This window comes from Cicer arietinum, chromosome 1 (assembly GCF_000331145.2).
Source record: "Cicer arietinum cultivar CDC Frontier isolate Library 1 chromosome 1, Cicar.CDCFrontier_v2.0, whole genome shotgun sequence".
Lineage (NCBI taxonomy): Eukaryota > Viridiplantae > Streptophyta > Magnoliopsida > Fabales > Fabaceae > Cicer > Cicer arietinum.
In genome coordinates, this window is record NC_021160.2 from 27,603,290 (window position 1) to 27,613,698 (window position 10,409).

Genomic DNA, 10,409 nt, shown 5'->3' on the forward strand with positions numbered 1-10,409 from the left:
CTGCTTTAAGCAAGAACATTCTTGCATTATGGCTAATCTTATCTACTTACTGACACATGACATTTGGACCTTCTTGAAGTCTATAAATGAAAGCCTTGAGATGAAGAATAAACCAGAGCTTCAAGTGAAAAGCAATACATGACTCATACAATCATATTCAAATTCTCTTAATATTCTCAATCATTTCAAGTCTCAAACACGATTTGAGCATACTTAGATTCTACCACTCTCTATATCATCACTTTGTAACTCAAGACTATATTGTTGTAATAGCTTGAGTAGTTTGTAAAAATCCTTCTATGTTTAAAATGTAATGTGTAAAAATCCTTCCTAAAAGAGTGAAAGGTAACCTATGGAAATCCTTTCCAGGTAGAAATGTAGTACTTTGTAACAAATCAAGATTGATATGTAAAAGCTATGTGAAAACCAATAGCGATATTGGTTTGAGCACTAAGTGGAAAATCTCACAATTGTGAGGACTGGATGTAACCTATGTTGGGTGAACTAGGATATATCTTTTTGTGATATATCTTCCCTTATCTCTATTTACTTTTTATCTTCTAATCAGTTTTATATAGATAAGTTAAAATTATGTGTTTTCACTAACCAAGAACGTTCTTCGTTTATAACCAAGATCAATCTTGAGTTAAATATTTTGAGTTTTAACAAGAATTTTTAAAAAGGGACAATTACTATTCAAACCCCCTTTCTTGTAATTGACATTGTTACTTCAATTGGCATCAAAGCCAGTCTCTAAAGGATTAACACTTAAAAAGTGTTAGAGTAAAAGATTCAGGAAGAAAATGTCAAAACTCAAGTACATTGTTGAAGGAGGGTCATCAAACAGACCACCTTAATTTGATGGCTCATATTACTACTTTTGGAAAAGCAAAATGCATCTGTTTTTAAAATCACAAGACACGGGTATGAGGGACATCATTACATATGGAGATTTCATACCAAGAGTAAATCAAACCGATTCGACATCTGCTGATAAGAAAGAAGTAAATTGGACAATAGAAGAAAAATTTGAGGTACTTCTAAACTCAAAAGCTCAATTATTCTTAGCATGTGCTTTAAGCAGGGAAGAAAGTGAAAGAGTAGATGAATGTGATACGGCAAAAAGGGTATAAGACACATTACAAACTCATCATGAAGGAACAAGCAATGTCAAAGAGACAAGAATAGACATTGGCATATGGAAGTTCGAATTATTTGAAATGAATGAATGAGAGACTATCGATGAAATGTACTTAAGATTCACAACCATAGTGAATGAAATGCATTCTCTTGACAAAGCATATTCTATACAAGACAGTGTAATAAAAATTATGAGATATCTTCCAATCATGTGAAAACCAATGGTAACAGCTATAAGCCAAGCCAAGAATCTAAGGGCACATGAAGTGCTACAACAGGAGGATAAACTAGTAAAGAAAGGCAAAGTAATAGCCTTTAAGGCATCTCAGAATTCACAATGCAGGTCACCACTATCAAATGAGAAAAGTGAATCAGAAGATAGTCAAGATGATGTTGATGAAGAGATTGTTCTCCTCGCATAAAAAGATACAGATAATGATGAAGAGAAGGGATCACATCAAAAAGGGATTTTCAGATAAAAAGAAAAACTTCAAAACTGAAGTAGACAAGAGTCAAATAACTTGTTTTGGATGTAACAAACAACGACATTATAAAACTGAATGTCACTTGAACAAAAGAGCACCAAAGTAATTTCCTTTCAAGAAAAAATCAATGATGGTGACCTGGGATGATTATGATGAATCAAAAATAGAAGAACTTGAAGAAGCCAACTTATGTTTGATGGCAAACTCTGAAGATAAAGAGGTAATAAATTTTGAACCTTGTCCCTTATGTGAACAAGTTGAAAAAGATTTTGATAGCTTACTAAATGATTCAAATTTGCTTATTCAAAAATGTAACTCTTTAAAAAATTAAGTTTTAAAAGAAAAAAAAAGGGAAAAAGAGAAAGCTTAGGTTATGATTGATGAACTAAAAAACATCATTCATAACATGCAGGAATCTCATTTTAAGGAGACTGATGAAACTGAAAACCAAGAATGTTCTTCGATTCAAAAGTAGAACATTCTTCTTAAGACAGAAAATGAAATTCTCAAAAATGACTTAGGAAACTTTTTTCTCAAAAGTAGAACATTCTTCTTAAGACAGAACATTCTTCGACTTCGTTTTGACAAAATTCAAAATTAAAAAATGTATGAAAACTTTTTTGTTCCTAAAAGAAAGGATGACAAGTGTAAAACATGATGTTCATATTGTACAAAAAATTGGACATCTAGAATATCCCTGTTATTTTAAATAAAAAAAAAAGGATGAAAAATTGAAAGCAAAAGGGTCATTTAAACCCTAAAAATATTTTGCAAACAAACAAGAACGCTCTTAAATAAAAAAAAAAGGATGAAAAATTGAAAGCAAAAGGGTCATTTAAACCCTAAGAACATTTTGCAAACAAACAAGAACGACATTCCCAAAATTTCAAAAAAGATGAACATTCTGATACACACAAGAACATTCTTTAATAAGGAAATGCTCTTTTTTGCTTAATAATTGGACATAATGAATCACAATGTTACTATAAAAAATCCAACATAAAAGAAACAATTAACCCTCAAGGACCCAAGACAAAATGGGTACTTAAAAAATTTGTAACATCTACTATAGGTTGGTTCTCAAAGTATAAAGAAAAAGCCATGGTACTTGGACAATGGTTGTTCAAGACACATGACGAATGATAAACAATACTTTATGTCCTTCATTAAAAAGGATGGAGGGTCAGTAACATTCGGAAACAGTGATCAAGCAAAAATCAAAGGTAAAGGTACCATAGGTAAGGTAAATTATGCTAAAATTAATGATGTTCAATATGTTGAAGAGTTGAAACATAATCTTCTAAGCATTAGTCAACTTTGTGATAATGTCTTTGAAGTTATTTCTAAACCAAACATATCTGAAGTCAAAATGACAAACTCTAGTGAGATTTTATTTTCTGCATCTAGAAACAACAATCTCTATATTTTATACATTGAATAATTATCAGTTGAATCATGCTTCATGTCCATTAACAAAGACAAATGGATATGGCATAAGAGAACTGGACATGTGAGTATGAGAACAATTTCAAATTTATCAAAATTTTATCTTGTTAGAGGACATCCCAAGATAAGCTTTGATAAGGATAAAATATGTAAAGTTTGTGCAAAAGGAAAGCAAGTTAAGAGTAATTTTCATTCAAAATATTTTATATCAACTAAAAAACCTCTTGAACTACTTCACATTGATCTTTTGGGTCCTATCAAAACCACTAGTCTAGGAGGTATGAAATACCGGTTTGTTATTGTTTATTATTTTTCTAGATACACATGGGTACTATTTTTAAAACAAAAGGATGATGCATTTAATGCTTTCAAAGGGATATTCAACCGAATCTAAGGGATATCGTATTTTTAATTTGAAAACTAAAATGGTTGAAATAAGTATGCATGTATTATTTGATGAGTTTGCTAACCTTGATTTAAGAAAAAGAGATGATGAGGAGGAAGAACAATCTGGACAGTTACAATAAATTGTTCCCCAGGAAAACGAGATTGATAAACAATCTCCATTTCAAACTCCTCCTAGAAGTTGGAAACTAATAGGTGATCATCCTCAAAATCAAATTATTGGAGATACAACTACTGATGGGATTAGAATAAGAATGTCATTTAAAGATGATGTCAACAGCAACATGGCTATGATATCCCAAATAGAACCAAAATCCATCAAAGAAGCCAAAATTGATCAATCTTGGATTGAAGCAATGAAGGAATAACCTCTTCAATTCGAGAAGAATAAAGTCTGGACTCTTGTTCCAGATCCAAAAGATCAAACAATAATTGGAACAAGATGAGTATTCAGAAACAAGCTAGATGAAGAAGGTAAGATTGTACGAAATAAAGCAAGGTTGGTTGTTCAAGGTTATAATCAACAAGAAGGTATAGACTATGATGAAACCTTTGCTCCGGTTGCAAGGTTAGAAGCTATACGAATTCTTCTTGCATATGCATCTCAAAAACTTATCAAGCTTTTTCAAATGGATGTTAAAAGTGCATTCTTAAATGGTTTTTTAAATGAACATGTTTATGTTCGTCAACCCCCTGGTTTTGAAGATCAAAAGAAACCAAATCATGTTTTTAAACTTACTAAAGCTTTATCTGGACTAAAACAAGCTCCTAGAGCATGGTATGAAAGATTAAGCTCCTTTTTGATCAAAAATGGATTTTCCCAAGGAAACATCGACACAACACTTTTCAAGATAACAAATAAAAATGATCTACTTATTGTTCAAGTGTATGTTGATGATATTATCTACGGATCAACTAATGAAAAAATGTGTGGGGATTTTCAAATCTCGTGCAAAGTGAATTTGAAATGAGTATGATGGGAGAATTGAAGTATTTTCTTTGATTGCAAATATAGCAACATAAATATGGAATTTTCATATGTCAAGAAGAATATATAAAGGATCTTTTAACAAAATTTAAAATAAGTGATGCCAAAATTAGGACTACTCTCATCCATCCATCCTCTTCATTAGACAAAGATGAAAATGGAAAATCAATTTCTGAAAAAGAATACATGGGTATGATTGGTTCTTTATTATATTTAACTACAAGTAGGTCTGGTATTGTTTTTGCAATAGGATTATGTGCTAGGTTTCAATCATCGTCAAAAGAATCACATTTAACTGATGTGAAAAGAATTTTTCTTTATCTTATTGGTACTACTGATTTTGGCCTTTGGTATAACAAATGTTCTCATTTAGATTTTGTAGCTTATTGTGGTGTTGATTATGTCGACGATTAGATCAAAAGAAAAAGCATAAGTGGCGCATGTTAGTTCCTAAAAAAACATTAATAAGCTGGTCATGTAGAAAGCAAAACACGATTGCTCTATCAACCACTGAAGTTGAATATGTCTCAACAGCAAATTGTTGCTCCCAAGTTGTATGGATCAAAAATCAACTTGAAGACTTTTCAGTAAGTTATTCTTATACTTCAATTTACTGTGATAATAGTATTGTCAATAATCTGTCTAAAAATCCTATTCAAAATTCCAGATCTAAATATATTGAAATAAAACTTCACTTTTTTAGGGATCATGTGAATAAAAAGGAAATTGAATTAATCTTTGTTGATACAAAGAATCAGTTAGCTGACATGTTTACAAAGCCTCTATTTAAAGAAAATTTTAAATCAATCAAAGAAAGATTAAAAATAATCAAAAATCCCACTCAGGATCATTAAAAAATGAAACCAGAACATTCTAGTCATATAGGAAAACGTTCTCCGTTCGAGTCTATTTTAACAAACAACTCAAGAACATTCTTCTGCCACTCATCAAAAGTAACGGCAACCCATGCCTATTACTACCACATCATCTCCACTTTTCTCATTCCCAATAACGTCTGCCCAATCAATCAAATCCCACACGTGGCACACTCTCCTCTCACAAACCAACTACAAAAGTTCAAAATCGTTCATTTTTCTCCACTAAACAACAACTTCACACTTTTTCTGAAAAAATATCATTTATTTGCCTCCTTCATCCTCACCTTTCATTTTCTCAAAAATGGCTCGAACAAAGGCAAACAACACACAAGAACCCTCAGTCACGAACACCATCACCAACTCGTTCACCGTCACCTCCATCCAGACCAACACCTCGACATTCTTCTTTAAAGAGAACATTCTCTGACTACCTGTCATCGTCCCCAGAGTCAAGCCTCCAACCGATTACACTTGTTCCACTCTCCACCTTTCTTCCTCCATGATTTCAATGTGCAACTCCCTCGATCAATCAGGCTCCACCCCATCTTCATAAAACACTCAACCCTAGTTCAACCACTTCATCTTCTAAACGAAGATCAATGCGAATATTGGGAGGTATTGATACCTCCAAAACAAAAAAACATATTCAACAATTTATACATTCTCTAATGATGAGTCTGAACCTACACCATCACCAAAGATTCCCAAACCAACATCAACACCCTCATCAAAAACATGCTTACCCTCCATACTCTCTACGCCCCTAAAATCCCAAACATCCCAAAAATCACCTTCCAAGATGATTCCACCCAAAACCATCCCCCCTCACAACCTAAACCAAAGATTCCTCACTCCAAATTATCCACCACTCTCACAATTTACGACTTCTCAAAAATTTAAAAACCATAAAAAACCTACTAAGAAAACTTCAAACCAAGAAGGTTGTTCATCCAAACCATAAACCCGAGAACGTTCTCTACTCAACTTTAAACCCATAACCCACAAAATCTTCCAAAACTGCAACCACCAAATCCTCAAACAAATTGTCCTCTTCCAAAATCCTCATTTCTCCCTTGATTCCTTCAAAACATCAGAAACTCTACAATGACAAATGGGCTTAAAGACCAATTGGCATTCGTCGGGTTTTCATTTTTGAAAACCTCCAATATGAAGGATCCTTTATTAAACATCATACTAATGCCCTTGAATGGACCAAATTCCTTCAAATATTTGACTGTTTTTATCCTGAGGTCATTTGAGCCTTTTACTGCAAAGCTAAAGCCTTTGCAGATAAATCACTCATCATTTCGAAACTGAAAGGTATTGAAATGCGCCTCACTCATTGTACTCTTACTAAAATACTCCAACTACCACTTGAAGGACCAACAATTTTTGAAAAAAATTGGTATTTAGTCTTAAACATTACCAAAAAGGAAGTGTTTCGAGAGTTGTTCATTGCTGGGTCCACAAACTTCTTCACAATATATCTAAAACCTTTTCCAAAAAAATTTAACAACATCAATCAGCACTCCATATTACCATATTGTGGCAGTTATGAATATGTTTCTGATAATGATGCTTTAGTCATTTATTATCTTCTTCACTACAAGAATTTAAATCTATCCCACATGATTGCTGCCATCAACAAGGATTACAAGAGAAATAATGTCCCTTATGGTATGGTTTTCTCTACAATCTTTAGATATTTTAATATCCTTTTGATGATAGAATCATCTCGAATTAAAATATCAAAATTTCCCCCAAGAACATTTCTCACATGAAACGAATTTCATCCATCCCACATTCACCTAAAGTTATCTTCACTCCATCTACCACTAAAAGAAAAAGATTTGTCCACACCTTTGCAGTACAAACAAATGTTGAACAACCCTCACATCAAGAATGTTCTCCCCCTCAACAAAATGTTGAAGAATGTTCTCCTACTACTACTATTCCACAAAATTTGAATCCACTCTTAGATTAGGTATCCCCTGTAGTTCCTACCTCTCAAACTCTCACTACTCTAGTTTTACAAAGTGATATATGTCATCCACTTCAAATTCAACAAAACAATTTGATGTCACCAACCTTCATGTCACCCAAAAAAACCAGTTCTTCCATTTTTGGAATAAGTCAATATTTGGTTTTTCCAGATTCAGACATTGTTGGTCCATCAGTGTCGCACCACTCCGCTCCTACTGGCTCCCGTTCTCAAATTAACACTTCATTTGCCACTTTATCATCTTTTTGCACCACTGAAGTCCCATATTAAAATACCCATATATTCACTCCCATCGAAGATGATCAACACTCATTCAAAAGAACAAAGATGGAGAAGGAAACATGCAAGACTTACAAAGAAATCCCCAAAAATATTGATGCTCTCCAAACCATAATTACGAGATAAACTCAGCAGGACAAAGAGCAAGCTATTTTGAGGGACTAGATGGCTAACCAACTTGCTCCAAAGTTGGGTCTTGAGTCTCTTTGCCTAGTCATCTTCCGACTTTTCTAGAAATGCCGCAATCGTCTTTGTCTTCATCATTTGAGGGATCCTCCCCATCGATGTTATTCAAACTTAAATGATTTTATTCTCCTATTCCTTTTAGCCATGACAAATGAGGAGAAGTAATTCTTAGATTTTAAGTAGATTAGAAGTCCTTTTGTATGATTACTTATGTATTTTTTGTTTTTGAACCATATGTATGACTAAAACATTATTGTTATATTGATGAAAATTATATGTTAGTTCAAATGATTAGCACATTTTGAGGGTGAGTTTTTTAACTAAAAGCTCTTTATGATTATTATTATTAGAAACAAAATTAAAATTTGAATTAACATGTTTGTTATCATCAAAAAGAGGAAGATTATTGAGACAAAATTGCAAATTAATATTTTGATGATAATTAAACAAAGGTTAATTAAGACTTCTAATTATGATTCTAAGTGTTTTGTTATTTAACATGTGTGTTTAAGTGTGTTAATCAAAGATAGGTAACAAGCATTACAAAGTAGGTCATATTAAAATAAATCAAGCTAATTTAGAGAAACGAATAACGTTCTTGACAGAATTCTAGAAAACGAAGAACATTCTCCACATTTCTAAAATAACAAGAATGATCAGATTCTTAAAGAAAAGATTAGATCCAGGATTTGCAATTCGTTCCAAAATTTCACTAGAAATATACAAGGATCAACTCAGTATAAGAATCACTCCAAAAGACAAAGGCAAAAGACTATCCTTCATAATTCATAAAGCAAGATAATTCTCCAAGTTAAACAAGCATGAAGTACAAAATTGACATGCTAGATTGGACACTTCTGTTGTACTTTCTAATAGCCTGCACGTGTGATACAAAGCAAAAATGGAGATCGTTCTTGGTTTACAAGAACATTCCTACTTTCAGCAAGAACATTCTTGCTTTATGGTTGATCTTATCTACTTACTGACACATGACAACTAGACTATTCTCAACGGTCAAATGAGCTGTCATTAGCCTTCTTGAAGTATATAAATTAAAGCCTCAAGATGAAGAACATATCAGAGCTTTAAGTGTCAAGCAATACATCACTCATACAATCATATTCGATTTCTCTTGAGTTTCTCAATCATTTCAAGTTTCAGTTATGTTCTTAACATAATATTCGAATCAATTTCACTGAGTTCTAAATCCTAGAATCTATTCTCAAACACGAGTTGAGCATACTCAGATTCTACCACTCTATATATCATCACTTTGTAACTCAAGACTATATTGTTGAAATTGATTGAGTAGTTTGTAAAAATCCTTTTATGTTTTAAAGGTAATGTGTAAAAATCCTTTCTGAAAGAGTGAAAGGTAACATGTGGAAATCCTTTCAAGGTAGAAGGGTAGTACTTTGTAACAAATCAAGATTGATATGTAAAAGCTATGTGAAAACCAAGAACGATCTTAGTTTGAGCACTAAATGGAAAATCTGACAATTGTGAGGATTGGACATAACCCGTATTGGGTGAACAATATTATATCTTTGTGTCATATATTTTCCCTTTTCTCTATTTACTTTTTATCTTCTAATTAGTTTTATATAGGTAAGTTAAAATTGTGTGTTTTCACTAACCAAAAACGTTCTTCGTTTATAACCAAGATCAATCTTGAATTTTAACAGGAACTTTTAAAAAGGGACAATTACAATTCAAACCCCCTTTCTTGTAATTGACATTGTTACTCCAGATGAGGCAACCTATAAAATCATCATTGACTTGATTAATAAAAACATTCAAGATAAGTTGAATAAGTGACGGGAGACCCTACAAGAGTTCTTATGACCATTTGGAATTATAAAACTACAACAATAAATTTCACCGATTATCAGCTCACCTATGGCCATGATGCAGTTCTCCAATTGGAAATTAACATAGCTTTAGTTAGAGTTGATAAACAAATAAAACTTAGCATGGATGAGTATTAACAAGTTATGTTAATGGAACTAGATTCCCTGGATGAGGATCGACTAATGGCTTTAACCATGATTGAAATTCAAAGATCAAAATGGAAAATTTTTACAATAGAATCAAACTTAAAAGATTCGTGGAAGGTGACTTAGTTTGGAAAACCATTTTACTAATTGGGAATAAACACCCTAAGTTTAGAAAATGGTCGCCAAATTTGGAAGGAACCTTCATTGTAAGCAACATTTTTATTAGATGATCTTATCGGCTAATGAATATGGAGGGTGAAGAATTACATAGAAGCATAAAAGGAAAATACTTAAAGAAATAATATCCTACTATTTGGAAAAGTATTGAATAGAAAAAACCATAAAGATTTCCATTTAATGTTTGAAAAATTGGTAGCCACAAGTTGACTACCTAGCTGGTTAGAAAGTTACAAGAATAAAGCCCTAATTGGTTAGACCTATAGTGGTTTCCTTGTCATGGTTTCTTCGCTACCTCCTCAATATGAGAGGCATCTGCTACTGCAACTTTAGAAACTTTTGGTTCCTCAACCGCTTCAGTTAAAGCTGGCTTGGTTGCCATAGATAAATGTGGTGCAATTGAGGGAACAAGAGCACGAGCATAAG